General features: G+C 45.4%; 1 protein-coding gene across 1 annotated transcript in view; it reads left to right on the top strand.

The window, feature by feature from the left end:
* Positions 1-14,526, top strand: part of ryr1b (ryanodine receptor 1b (skeletal)) — a 167,975-nt gene that overhangs the window by 5,829 nt on the left and 147,620 nt on the right. The window lies entirely within an intron of this gene.

Below are 14,526 nucleotides of genomic sequence, written 5' to 3'. Positions count from 1 at the left end.
TTACTGACTTACTATCTCTAAACCCGAGCAGTGGCGAGATACCCCAGGACCCGGACTTAGCTGGAGGAGCGGTGGCATGATTTGGCCGCTTTTTCTGAGGTGGTGGTGGTGGTGGTGGGGGGGGGGGCAAAGCAGATGACAGAGGTGTGAATCGGAGGGGGGGTGTTAAGAGGATCAAGAGGAGGCGGGGCTTTTAGAGGTGCTGAGCCAAAGAGATGAGCACGTCTATGCAGGGGACTATGTGGTGCACCTGTTAGCCTGCCCTCACTTTTAATGCCGGCGGTACTCGTCATGGGCAGTTTACACAATAAACAGGTGGCCTTCTCCGCTGTCCTGCTGCGGCACGAGACGGAGGGATAAAAAGAGAGCGAGGAGTGAGAGGGGGATCCCTCTGTGGAACCACTAACAAAGCCATGTTATGAAACAACAGACCCTCCTCTCTAACTGCTAGGCTTAATCCTCTGTCACGCTGTCAGTAGACATGAAGAGGCGCGTGTGTGTGTGTGTGTGTGTGTGTGTGTGTGTGTGTGTGTGTGTGTGTGTGTGTGTGTGTGTGTGGTGTGTGCATGCATGCGCATGTATTCTCCTGGATCACCACCTTACTATGGTGGAGAAGCTTGCGTTTGGTGTACCAATGATCCCAAGTGCTATGCCATCCGGAGCTTGGCTCCTGGTAGGGTCACCCAAGGCGGATAGGTCAAGGGGGAGGTTCCAGATGAAGCGCGATCCAACAAAGACCTCAACGGCTTAACCGGTGGAAGATGTCTCCAGGTCACAAATGGCAGTGAAGACGGATGAAAGCTGCAGCAGAGGGTGCTCCCCAGTCGTCTTGGTTCTCCGTGCCATTGGACTCCGGTCACCCCACCCTCTGCCAAGGACCGTGTGGTGGCTGGCAGGCGCATCGGCCACGCCACGTAAAATGCTGTCACGCACAGGCGTCCTCCCATTATGCAGCTCCAGGATCAACCTCTACACCCACCTGAGGACCCAGAGGGACCCAGAGGGAGGACGGTCATACTTGACCCCGAGTGACCGCCGATGATTGTGTGTGTGTGTGTGTGTGTGTGTGTGTGGTGTGTGTGTGTGTGTGTGTGTGTGTGTGTGTGTGTGTGTGTGACCAACCAAATGAGCAAGTGTTATGTATAACTTCTTATTGTGCTTTTTCAGTCCACATTTACTCAGTTTTCAGTTATTTTACCTGCGATGTTTAGGTTGTACTTTCATTTGAATCGTTGCTTTGGGCCTTCCATCACAATAACGTGTCTCCGGGCGTTGACTCGGACTCCATGTCATCTGGATTACAAAGCTGTTTCCCACTGGTTTGCTGGTGGGGAAACATCCCCTTTTGTCTCAAAGAAGGAACGACAAGTCATTTTGAATGAGCGCCAGCCAGAATAATTTATTCATGCCGATATTTCCCTCTGAATTGCGGCTGTCTGCACGAGTCATCATTCGTGCCGAGTGCTTCGGATGATGGAAGCGAGTTAAATTTTTCATGTTTGAAGTTTGGTCGTTTTGTAGCAGCTTAGCGAAGCTGTAGTGAAAATGGACGCCGTACACATAGACATATGTAGAAGCTGTACGTCATTTACAGTCAGCGCCGTGTGTCTTTCCTCGTCGGTATTCCTAATGATTGTATAACGCGCAAGTTACCACTGCCTGACATTATCCAACGTGTGAGGCATCTGTGGAATGAGACGTCAGCGGGCTACTGAGCGTGTCTGTCATTTCATCTGTGATGAATCTCATATAAAAAAAAAGGCTTCCTGCTGGTTTTTTTCAACCTGCCGTCCAACAGGGGGGGTCGTGCAGGGTCAGTGCTTGCTCTACGCTTTCCGTCGTCGAGCCGCACGGAATCATTACAGCGCCTGAAAGCTCAAACGAATGATCATGATGTCCTTCCAAATGTCAAATGTTGATCCTGTTTTGTGATAGCAGAGTGTTATGTCTCCTCACCTGGGCTATATTTTTACATTGAGAGGGCATCTAGGGGCATCCGGGTAGCATGGCGGTCTATTCCGTTGCCTACCAACATGGGGATCGCCGGTTCGAATCCCCGTGTTCCCTCTGGCTTGGTCGGGCGTCCTTACAGACACAATTGGCCGTGTCTGTGGGTGGGAAGCCGATGTGGGTATGTGTCCTGGTCGCCGCACTAGCACCTCCTCTGGTCGTTTGGGGCGCCTGTTCAGGGGGAGAATAGCGTGACCCTCCCACACTCTGCATCCCCCTGGTGAAACTCCTCACTGTCAGGTGAAAGGAAGCGGCTGGCGACTCCACATGTATCGGAGGAGACATGGTAGTCTGCAGCCCTCCCCGGATCAGCAAAGGAGGTGGATGGCTCAGAAGAGTGGGGTAATTGGCCGGATACAGCTGGGGGGGGGGGTTAGATTTGATCAGGTTGTTTTATTAGCCACATGGCCAAGGCCGGTGGGATTTGTTTTTGGTACATGTTAAACTCTGCAGCACAGTACATACATGGACAACAACAGACACTCCATATATTATCACCAACAATACAGTTACACAATAACAGAAATAAACATATCACGCATAACAATTAGGTGATATTTTGCCAGTGGTGTGTGAGGATGGGACCATAGGGAGGAATTCAGAGTCCTGATGGCTAGGGGAAAAAACTGAAGCGTTTAGTCTTAGTGGACAGTGACCTGTAGCACCTCCCAGAGGGAAGGAGCTTGAAGAGGTGATGAGCAGGATGTGAGGGGTCGGAGATGATCTTCTTTGCTCGCTTTACAGTCTGGTTAGTATGTAGAGATTCAACTGAGGGGAGTGGGTTGCCTATTATTTCGGATGCCTGGTTGATAATCCGCTGCAGGGGGAAAATTAAAAAAAATAAAAAAATGTAAGAGATCATCTCTCCTCAGGTTGTTGGAGCTAGAATCATTTTGGACCACTTTCTTCATGAGGGTCTCTGGATACAGACAGTATCTACTGGTATCCAGCTCACCTTAAAATCACTCATTGTGCTGCCGCATCCAGAGAGACATTACTTCAGAGGTGTGAAATACGGAGCCATCTCTCTTCTTTGGCTTCATTAAAGTTTTGTTCCTGCATGCATAATGTCGGGCTGTTATCACAGACATCACTTCTGTAATTACCGCTGTTTAAACAGGTTTATCTGTATGTCTTGATCTGTTCAGCACTGCAGCAACATCTCATGCTAACAAGAAGAATAAAGGAACAGAGAGAGAGACAGAGTGAGAAAGAGAGAGGGAAAGAGGAAGAGAGTTAGGGGGGAAGAAAGAGAGGGAAAGGGGGAGAGAGTGAGAGAGGGGGGGAAGAATGGGAAAGAAAGAAAGAGAGAGAGAGGGAGGGAAAGAAAGACAGAGAAAAACGACAGCACCAACAGATAACCAGATAAACAAACAGCTCCATATCCATAGAGGCCAGACCAACAGCTTGTTTGAATTCAGTGCAGTGAACTCCCATACTGAGCTATATTCACCTCAGTATTTCTGTGTCTTATAAATACATAGATAAGACGGAAGGAGTCCCTAACAGCATTATTAATACTCAAACTCCATATGGAGGTGCACTATGATAGAGATGACCCACCAGTCTTGGAATAACATTCACCATGAGGAGTAAAGGCAATATGCTCTTCGTTTTGACAGATCAAATGCTATTCATATGTAGCAGTGATTATTGAGAATGACAGTTGTTTTTTTTAAATTCGATTTAGCATTTCAGCACACAGTATTACTGTGCTTAATACTGTCCCACCGCTGAAAGACCATGTTGTCTCTCTTCAAGTGGGACCTCCAAGTATCTGCCGGTCAGCAAAAGGAGGGAATGTGAGAGTGACAGGTGCAACCCCTGAAAATAGACAGAGAGGCGGGGGGGAAGGCCCAGGGAAGAGAAGTGGAGGTAATGGAAGAAGGAAGAGAAAAGACGTCAGCATTGAAATAATAAGGGTGTAGCGTGTAGCCCTTGATGGAATATGGAGGGGGACAATGGGTAGAAATGAATGCTGGGAGCATCATGAGAGTCAGGGGGAGCAAGAAAGCAAAGAGGGAAAGACGGACCAAAGAAAGAGTGAAAGAGAGAGAAAAGAAAGCAAGGAAGACAGAAACAGGAAGGATATGACTATGCAGGATGATTAACAGCAATCTTAAATTAATCCCCCCAATCGTCAGTGTGTGATTGACAGATTTATACAGGCTATAATGTAAGATGGAGTGCCCTTTTCTGATTGACAAGAACACTGCGTTCAAGACACATATCACTATTTTACATCTTACCGTATTTTCTTTGGCAGAGACTCTCACAGAATATTCATTTCACAGACACATAGCTCAGGAAAGAAAGAGTAGATTATACAAAAGGCCGGGATGCTTTTGCTGTAAGGCAATACGAGCTATTTTCCCCCCAGTTTTCCTATTTGCAGATTATGTTGTTTAATCTACAATACACCCTTTCTAAAAACCGACATTCAGTTCTTTGTTGTGTGTTTTCCTGTCTGCAACAGTCTACTGCGGCGATTCATTTCCTTCAGCATGAGAGAGCGATAAAGCAGGGTCATTAGGCAAATTTCAAATGTCCACAAAATTATCAATTATTTGACTTAAATTTGAAAAGTTTATGCATTCCCTAGACATAGAAAGGTACTTGCTTTCATGTTTTCCGTCTCAGTCATTGTGTACAGACAGGCTAAGCCCTCAGTGAGCAACAGACAAGCGGCCTTAAGCCTAGTTGCAATGGAGAGAGCCAAGGCGAATTAGGTTTATTTATAGAACAAATAGAGTTGTTATTTAAATTGGGTGAGCTGCTGACAGCTACATAATAGTCGAATATTCATCAATTAAGATAAACAGCCCAGTCATGCACCTTGAAATCATACAATGTGATTGGAGTTGGGGGGCATCCACGCCATCATGCCATGGGAAATTATTTAGTGGATTGAGCGTTTCGGTTGTTTGCAATCACGTCAAAATGATTACAAGCAACCTCTCATGAGGAGCGTAATGGACAGAGCCATAATGCCCCGCCAGTTCTCCTGTAACTATAAAATGACCATGTTAGAGAGGCATGCTTGGAGGAGCAAGAAAAAGGAAAGCTAAGGCCAGCGGCAGAAGAGAGTGATTTCTATGAGAGCACACTACAGCGAGTAGAGAAATAGGATATGAAAGCATTTAAATCAGTGGAGACGGGGTGACACGAGGTACCGCTAGAAGGGATTGGTTGTCAGCAGACTATAGAAGGTGGTGCCAGTATACTTGCCTGCCCTGCATTAATACAGTGGTCAACAAAAGCCTGTTTAAGGGGAAACCCCCTCACCTCCCATTGACAATGCACCACCACCATCATATTGACTCATTCATCCTCCTCCACCCACATGCTGCACAATCTGCTATTCCTCAGTCTGTTTATATCTGCTGGGTGTAATCAATGTCCTAGACAGAGGGTGGCCTGCATGAGCAGGCTCCCATCTTGGGAATCAGGCCAAAAGCTGGAACCATAAAAGAGTGGATGTTGATTCTTCTCTTTTGAGAAATATTGCTTCCATCTCAGGGAGACAGCTATTTACTGTCTAGTAGTGCCTTTACCACCACCAGACTAATTTCTTTGTTAAAGTTACAATCCTGATGGGTCTTCTGCTTCTGTTTGACATGAGCTATTGTTACCGCTTAAAAAACTGATTCACAAGACTGTTGACATTAGATCATAGCTCAACATGAGTCACACCCTGAACCAGGGAAGCCAGCAAAAAGCTAAAATGTCCCAACTTCTGCAGCAAAATCTGACAAGATGGTGGAACACAAGCAACTGACTATCTAAACTTTAAGAAATGAGCTAACGCTTTCCTGCAACCCACTCTAGATGACGTCAGAAATGAAACGTCAGTCTTTCAACAAGAGCTGAAACAAGAGATGGAAGCTGTACGATCTGAAACATCATGTAGCCTACCAGGATTGCATCATGATTTAGTGGAGTAAATAAGCAAACCTCAACAAGGTCATGTCGGAACAACCACTGCACAAGCAGACATGCGACTTCAGCTCAATGATGCCATAGAACAGATTCAAAAAGCTTGAACACCAGAATGAGCTGAAGTCCAAAGAGGTGGAAACAGTTATTGGACAAACGCACTGACCTTGAGAGTAGGGGTCTACAGCACCATCTGAGATTTATCGGGATCCCAGAAGGTGCTGAAGGCTCCATCCCTACCGGGTTCAGGATGGAGCTTATCCATGAGATTCTGGGTGCTGATAGCTTTACCTCTCCCGTAGTTATTGAGACCGACAGAGAACTATGCTAGTTTGGCTGCATTATTATCCACAGAAAGAGAAGATCTTGGGTCTTGGCAAAGGGAAGGCGCGACTTCTGTACTGTACTGAGGTTCACCTGTCCACATTTTTCCTGACCTCTCGGTTGAAGTTGGCAAGCTCCATGCCACCTTTAACCTGGTGAAAGCTAAGGTACATGAAGCAAAAATCAGCTACAGCCTCTACTATCCTACCGTCCTGGCTGTCACCCTGAACGGCATCTGCCACACATTCGATAAGATCTCCCCGCAGAGACGAGCAAACCTGAGCCGACTTTATACTGGCTGGAAGATGCCGCCAGACAAACGATTGACTGACCACTGATGTTCATCTATTCTACAGGACATTTAGCTAGCTAGTTGGAGATATGGTATTGATATTGTAATGATTACAGATAACTAGACTCGCTAGCCCTTGGCTAATGGGTCAGACCCTTTAGTCGACTGGTTAACGTAGTCGTCCGTGATGTGGGAGACTCGGGTTCATGTCCTGGCTGAGGCGGTTCCCGGCTGTCCCCCGAATTCGCTATATTGGTGTCAGAAGTGGGATGGTGAGACCGTGAGGCCATCGGAAGTGCGCGCGCCCAGAGGCGTGAGGTAGCTGATATGCTGAAGCACGGGGGCACACTTCCCGAAGAAGGAAAGTAATGTAACAATCACGGATAACTAAAGTCGCTAGGCCTTGGCTAACGGGTTGGACCCTTTCGTTGAGTGGTCAGTGCAGTCACCTGTGGTGTGGGAGACCCAGGTTCACGTCCCGGCTGCGGCGGTTCCCGGCTGCCCCCCGAATTCGCTACAATATGAACAAAGCTACAGCTAACCCATTGACTTTTTCTTTTTCATAAAGGCCATCACAGATGAGTAAGGTATGACTGCAAATTAACCCTATTCGGTGATAAATTATTCATGTTATGTTCTAGATCCTCTTCATTAGCTACTGTTAATGTTAAACTGTGGAAGTTGTGAGAAAACAGAGACGAACAACTTCTCTCTTCATACTGTTTTTCCTGGCGTGTTTTGCCACAGGGTGCTTACTAGTAAATAATTTCCAAGTCTAAACAGAAATGAATTTTGATGCTGAAGGACCCATCACATGACCAGTGTTGTGGCCACCCTAGGCGTTCCACGTCCTAGGTGCAGATGCTGGCAGCCAACCTGGTGCTGCACTCAATGTTCAACTATATTCAACTTTGACCTTTGCGACGCTGCCCTCTGCGACACGCGACCAATCATAGCCGCGAAATTAAAAACAAAAACAAAGAATGGAGGAGAAACTTGGTCTATGTGTGTCGGAGTATCTTGAATTATATAACATGACGCTTAAATCATACCACGATCTGACTAAAAAGCCTGTAGCATGGAATGATGTCAGTTTACAGATGGGACTACCAGGTTGGTTGACAGTTTTAAATAATCAAATTTTCGTATGCAGTCAGTCTATATTCACTTCTATGGCTGTGCTAATTGGCAGTGTGCTTAGCTATGACCACTGGCTGATGCAGGCTGCAGGCCGAAATTGAACTCCACTTTTCTATCCTGAATGAGGTCATTTTAAAAAACTCGACAGTGGAAATGTAATGACCACCACCGCTCCTGGTGCTGACCATTACATCTCTTCCTTTTGATGCCTCAGTCGAGTGCATAGTTTCATATCTTGTTATCATATGTCCTTTTTTTAATAATGGGTTTGTTTTATGGCTTTTAGTTCATTTTATTTCTGTTTTAAATGTCTTTCCCCGATAATTACCGCCAGTTTCTCACCTGCCACACGCTGCCACTCTAATGCGTTTTTGGCATTTTTAATGTCCACCAAACATTTTTTTTCTTGTCCCATCCTCCCCAACAAGAACTTAGATTTCGACCTGTGTGAAATTTATTTTTTTAGCCTTTCCGTCGGCATTTGCCATGATTGTCTTCATGCAGTCAGTATGAATGAATGTTAATTAAGGGCCTTTCACTATTTATAGTCAACTTTGGGCGCTAAAAGGGTGTGCCACATTTCGAGTTGAACGTGATTTATGAAGGGAAGTTGGCGTAGGACGTGCGTGCGCACTGCGTTATATATCAGAATATTTTTTGTGCGTAAGCCCCTTCTGTGTTTCGTCCGTACGCAACCTTTTGACGTGACTCCTCCGCACCTTTTTATATATGGGGCCCCAGACACTGAATATGAGATTCGTCTCAGCTATTCTAACAGTCCTACAGATCCAACTTGTAGCCAAACCCCTCTGTAAGTCTTTGATTGGTCTGCTGATCCCCCAACTAGAGGGCTCTTGCGCATAGCAACCGTTGCTAGAGTCCTGTGAGACATTCTCTGGTGTGTCTAATGTATTAGCTTAGCAATGTGACCTAGCATTATATGTCTTATCATTTTTCGTGTATTGATATGGCCATGACTGTTTTGTCGTGAATATAGGTAACGCTCCGCGGCATACTGAACGCTCCGTTTACAACATTTGGAAGAGATATGAGACCCCTGGCTCCTAAAGGGGTCACGGATAGATTTGAGAGGTGAATTTGTGGAGGGGAGGTAGTTAGCATTAGCACCCCTGGCGTCCGCCAAAGCAGTGAGATGTCAGAAAATAATTCTATTGTTTTTCACCCGTTTTCTGAAAATTCATATAGTGCTCAGTCTCTGTACTGTATCTGAGATGAGGCAGATTTTTTTTTAAAGAAATTAAAGAATTAAGTAGAAATAAAAGTCAATTAAAGCAACATGGGTTTTCAAAAGGTTTTCAATGGAAATGGATTCTCAGAGGCAAGTCGGCAACAGTAACCAAGGAGCGCGGGAGAAGGGTGGGGCTTAACAAAGGGTGAATTTGAAAAGCAGCATGGAACCACTGGCAAGGGGCATCTGTCACCCTGTCCTATGTCTGTGCTGCCGTGAAACTTCCTGTCTAGACGGGAGAAGGTCCCTACTCAGCTGGGATATCCCGGCTGCCTGTTGTGTACAAATAATCCGACAGCCCCTTGAGAATACAGTGGTGTCTGGTTGTTGAAGCCATTTAGCTGTGTAAATCCTTGCTGTATCACATGGATCTATTTGTGTACACACGTTTGTTTGCTTAGTTGACTGAGTTTATATCCAATTGTCTGTGCTTCCCCACTTTGACCCTGAACCATCCACATACCATGGATGCTGTAACTCCAAATATGGCTTGCCTGTAACCCTACACCAGCCGCCTTTATTGAATGATGAATCCATTTACAGGTGTTGATCTTTCCCTGCAGACCAGGTTCAGTGGGTTAGTGTTGTGATAACAAACTCTCTGGGACCCCCCCCCCCCCGCCATGGCTTACCTGTCTTGTCCCCGTCAGATGTAAGTGAGTGAGATTTACACGTTATCGGAGGTTCTGGTTGGCTTAGACTTAAGCATCAGGGCTGCGTCCCTTGTATCCCCAAAGCTGCCTCCGTTAATAATAGGGTCAGTTAAGCCTCAGATTTCTCACTCAGCTTTTCACATGATTGGACTGGGTGAGTTTCACACAGTATAACTCCTGTAGGGACATAGCTTTAAAGTTGTGCATTTGACAAGACACTGTTGTGTGACTGCACTTACCGAGTATACACCACCTGCCAAATACTGGTAAATGTTGGCTGTGGCTGGCCGATTTCCCTATTTCTCTGCACCATTGCCCGCTTAGTTTAAGTAACCAGCCACTGCTATTCTTGGCTAAAAATTGATCTTGGCTGGTAAAGTGCTTAATGTAGCTGGTGAGGGTAGGAATCAATCAGCCTCTCTGACTGGAAAATGAGGATTTTTGAAAATGGCCTAATTGGTATTCAGGTCCAAGACTGTAACATCAGCAAGGCTTGTCATACTTGTAAAGTATAATGCAATTTACACTGGATTGACCTTCACTTTGTAAGGCCTAATTTCTACACCTCTCTATGCTGCATGTTTGTCGCCATACAAAAATTATTAAACACCATAATAATAACTATGGTATTCTTGTGTTTATTGTGTCACATAACTATACAAACACTATAGCCAGTACTATGCAAATTACAATTGCATTTTCTGTGTTTTTCATCACATTATTATACAAATATTATAGTATTTCTATATTGTAGAAGGTGTTCCTGTAACATTACTTAAAATTGCTGTTGTGTTTGGCTATTTTGTTTATAAAGTAATGCGATAACCCCCCACAGGAAGTACTATTGTAATTTTCTGTTTTCCATGGTTTTACTCCATTAAATTAGTCAATTTTTATATGGGGTCCTACTTCAGAATCAGAATCATGCTTATTGGTCATGTAGGTTTGCACATACATGGAATTTTGATTCTGGTTTCATGGCTCTTTCAGTGTACTTAACATAGAATAACAACACTACAACGCAACAATCTTCAGATATCTATACACACACAAGGATTAACTTATACAGATGAAATAGGAGGTGATAAAGTGCAGTGGTGCAGAGAATATATCAGAGATGCTGAAATAAATGTTAGCAGGCTGCTTAGCAGGTGCCCTATCTGGGTTTGCATGTAGTCTTGGTGCTACTGAAGCCGAGCAAATGTGCGTTGTGAGACTGGGTGTAGACGTTCCTAAGAAATAGATGCCACAGGGCAGGCGTGCTTTATAATGCTGTGGTGTGTATACCATCTTCTACCGACTGAAAGTGTAATCTGATCGCGTGGCCTGTCTAGGAGCAATGAGTCACTCAGTTCCTCCAGTCTGCTTTTAGCTTTCCAGAAGTAGAGTCCCATCTCCTTATCAGGGGGATTGGTTGTGTGGCTCTGTTTGCACTGGCCCACAAAATATGCTTGTTTCAACACGGTTTTCCTTCATTCACATTCCCTTCTATAACCTTGACTTCTTTGCAGTTGTCACTGGGTTTAAAAACAGCGTATGCTTTTACTCCTGATTCATTAAGTATTGGTATTAATGCCATCGCGGTTCCCATAAGTATTCAACTGATTTGCAGATCAAATTTGAAGGGACGCAAGTGGGAAAATTGTGTCGTGTGGCCCAGACAGGAAAGATTTCGACTGGTGTTGGAGAATATGGAAAATGGGTAACACTTTCTATGAAGCTTGCATCTATAATGCCCTATAAGCATCTATAACGCCCTATAAGCATCTATTGCATCTATAACGCCTATACTTTGCTATAATGTGTATTACAATGACTAACGGCTATGGCTGAAGACTGTGAAATAGCACTGAAGTCTCATTATGCATCTCTACAAAACTTCAGCAAAACAGGTTGGCTATGATGCATTATGACATTTGACAGATAAACAGGCTAATGATGACATATTTATAATGCATAAATCTGTTTTAAATTGACAATGTATCATAAAGGTGGTTATGAGGTGTTGTGAGGGCATATACATGGTTATAATGAATATTACAATGACTTATAGCTACTACACCTATAGGGCGTTATAGATGCTTCTAGGGCATTATAGATGCAAGCTTCATAGAAAGTGTTACCGGAAAATGTTATTATGAATGTGACCATAAGGAATTTTACAAAATATCGATGTGAATTATGATATATTTGTAAAAAAAAAAAAAACATGTTTAAGAATCCAGCAGAAGTTTGTCCAGTTGAACTGGTGGTAATATAAAGTATGATATCAAGCCAAGCCTAGTTCTCAAATAATACTTTCTTGAATATTTCCGACCATGTTTTGTGAGAAATTCACCTGGAAATTCATAGACTTATTTTCCTGTCATGGAAAACACGAGGAAAAATAATGTAACTGATCAAAACGTTCTGGAAATATTTTCGAGGGTCATTGAAAATTGTAGTTAGGTTATGAAATTGTATTTTTTTTTCAATTTTCCTCCCCAATTGTATCTGGCCCATTACCCCGCTCTTTTTTGAGCCATCCCAGTCACTGCTCCACCCCCTCTCTGCTGATCGGGGGGGGGGGCGCCCCCCGACTGACCAGAGGAGGCGCTAGTGCAGCGACCAGAACAGATACCCACATCCGACTTCCCACCTGCAGACACGGCCAATTGTGTCTGTAGGGACGCTCGACCAAGCCAGAGGTAACACGGGGATTCGACCCGGCGATCTCCCGTGTTGGTAGGCAATGGAATTGCTACGCCATTGTTTTTAAGTTTTTTTTTTCTTTTAGCTTAGATTGCATATTTTTATTTGCTGATATTGCACATCAGTGTTTATAGCTTTTAAGTGGTATGTTCAGTGACCAGCTAAATGTCAGAGTCCATTTGGAGACTGTTAAGGTGTACGGTGATGGTTAATACAGATCAATATGACCTTCTGAAAACAAAAGTTGTCATGTGTATCCAACCAAAAGTCATGAAGTGTTCCTGAAAAGTCCTGGGAGTTGATTTCTTTTTAACCCCCCCCCCCCATTTTTCTCCCCAATTGTACCCGTCCAATTACCCCACTCTTCCAAGCCTTCCCGGTTGCTGCTCCACCCCCTCTGCCAAGCTGGGGAGGGCTGCAGACTACCACATGCCTCCTCCGATACATGTGGAGTTGCCACCTGACAGTGAAGAGTTTCACCGGGGGTACGTAGCGCGTGGGAGGATCACGTTATCCCCCCCCCCCCCGAACAGGTGCCCTGACCGACCAGAGGAGGCGCTAGTGCAGCGACCAGGACGCATACCCACATCCGTTTCCTACCTGCAGACATGGCCAATTGTGTCTGTAGAGACGCCCGACCAAGCTGGAGGTAACACGGGAATTCGAACTGGCGATCCCCGTGTTGGTAGGCAACAGAATAGGCTGCCATACTACCCAGACACCTCGGAAGTTGATTTCTTCAGAAGAGTGGAAACCTCGTAATAGATTCTCATTATTATTAATTAAGACAACAAACATGTATCACAATATTGAATTATGGCCCGGTTCTGTTGTTCAGCTTGTTAACAAAGAGCTGGTTTTTCACAGCGTTTAAAGTTCTGGGTTTGGCAGTACAGTACATGTTATATTTCCTGGGAGAAACTCTTAACTTTCTACACTGAATCAAGGAGTTTGGCGGACACCGTGTGGTGATCCTCATGTGGAAAGAGAGGGCACATCGCCCCACTTTTCAAAGAGCACAGCGGGAAAGGCAAGGACAGAACAGAGGAGACATTTCTAGGCTGAGGAGAGATAGATGATAGCCCAAATACAGGAGGAGAGGGCACTCTCCAGTAAGGAACAGCAAAGGCCTCTGGGTACAGAAGTGAAGGGGATGTTATGAGGTTGCTTGATCCTTCTCACTATTTTGTTCTGTTGAGTGATGTAATGTGGATGTCGACGCCAAGACAGCCTATCACTCCACAGCCCAAACAACAGGTTGCAATAATGGCAGTAACACAAGACTTGGTGACGCAGCGGAACCACTGACCACCGAAAAAAGACAAGGGCGGGAAAAGGTTATCAGCATGAAGACGGGGTGATTCATCAGGTGGAAGTCCAGAGGGCAAAAAAAGTTAGTCAGTTCTGGAGCTCCAGAGGGGAATATTAGTCGGGTTAAGTGACGGGTCTGCTTGTGTAATGACTGAGTCGAGGGAACAGCTGGGAATGCGGGGCATCAGATGCGGCACCATGGGATGAGGAGGAGGTGGGGTGGGTTGGGATGGAGTAGGGTGTTTATCGCTGTATTTACACCCGTCTCTGGAGGGCTTTGGCACTGATGGGGGAGCCGCAAATTGCTGTCTGTTAGTATTGGGCCCGTAGAATCCGTATGTTGGTGGTTTGTATTGCTACCGGCTAATGGGAGGAGCTGTTGGGAGCATCTTCACCTGATTGTTTTCCGGTCGTGCACACACGCACAGACAGATACTTAATTTATGTTTACTTTTACTGGAAAATACCACATTCTGACCTTCTTTAAGAACTGTTTTTTTTTGGGGGGGGGGCAAAGCACATTTTATAAGGTGGGCCAGCAGTTAATTAGCCAATAAGTGAAATTTTGGTATTTAGGGTATTTAGAGGTCCTGAAAAGGTTAAAGATGTCTGGATGGGGCGTCCGGGTAGCATAGCGGTCTCTTCCGTTGCCTACCAACACGGGGATCGCTGGTTTGAATCCCCGTGTTACCTTCGGCTTGGTCAGGCGTCCCTACAGACACAACTGACCGTGTCTGCGGGTGGGAAGCCGGATGTGGGTATGTGTCCTGGCTGCTGCACTAGCGCCTCCTCTGGTCGGTCGGGGTGCCTGTTCGGGGAGGAGGGAGAACTGGGGGGAATAGCGTGATCCTCCCACGCGCTAAGTCCCCCTGGCGAAACTCTTCATTGTCAGGTGAAAAGAAGCGGCTGGCAACTCCACA

Source organism: Lampris incognitus, chromosome 7 (genome assembly GCF_029633865.1).
Source record: "Lampris incognitus isolate fLamInc1 chromosome 7, fLamInc1.hap2, whole genome shotgun sequence".
Lineage (NCBI taxonomy): Eukaryota > Metazoa > Chordata > Actinopteri > Lampriformes > Lampridae > Lampris > Lampris incognitus.
This window is presented reverse-complemented; position numbering and strand designations above follow the sequence as displayed.